The sequence below is a fragment of the Belonocnema kinseyi genome, chromosome 4, assembly GCF_010883055.1.
Source record: "Belonocnema kinseyi isolate 2016_QV_RU_SX_M_011 chromosome 4, B_treatae_v1, whole genome shotgun sequence".
Lineage (NCBI taxonomy): Eukaryota > Metazoa > Arthropoda > Insecta > Hymenoptera > Cynipidae > Belonocnema > Belonocnema kinseyi.
In genome coordinates, this window is record NC_046660.1 from 10,456,538 (window position 1) to 10,457,275 (window position 738).

The window sequence follows — 738 nt, forward strand, 5'->3', positions numbered from 1 at the left end:
ATAAACTGAATGATCTATTAATTGATAAAAATCAAAATAATAACAATTATTTAAAAAACGGTTGAAATCAAAGTTGGACAAAATTTTTATTCTAAAAATTTTGTAAAATTCCTGGTAAAAAAATTAATTCACTGTCATTTCCCGGTTTTCCAGGTTTCCCGGTCCACGGACCACACTGATATTACGATAAATATTTAATGCAAATCAAGGTCTCGCTTTATTCGCGTAAAAAAAAGTTAAAGAAATTAAATTTTGCATATAATTTTCGTAATCTTTCTCTCTTTTTATATATATTTCTGAGTTATTTTAAAAATTTACATACAAGTGTATGAATTATCGTAAAGAATGCCGCCTTTCAACGTTTTTTACTTTTAGAAATGGCCTTGAGTCTGGCAAATTTTTATCGAAACTATCTTCTCACGGCTTTTCTATACGACCATTTAAAAAAAACTTGGTATCTAGTAAAATAAGTTTTTTTTGTTGATAATTTATCATGAACGAAGAAATTTTTTGGGCTTATCAACAGTGAGATAAATGTTGCGTGATGATATCTAACTAGGGAGTGGTTTGAATAGTGAGAGCATCTACCAGAATAAAAAAAACAATCGATCAATCAATCATAATAATTTGATTTACATATAAAAACAAGTTTTATGATTTAAAACAAATTTATTAAAAATTACAAAGAATCCTAAAGATATTTTTTTAAAATTATTAATGCTGTCCCATTAATGGGAA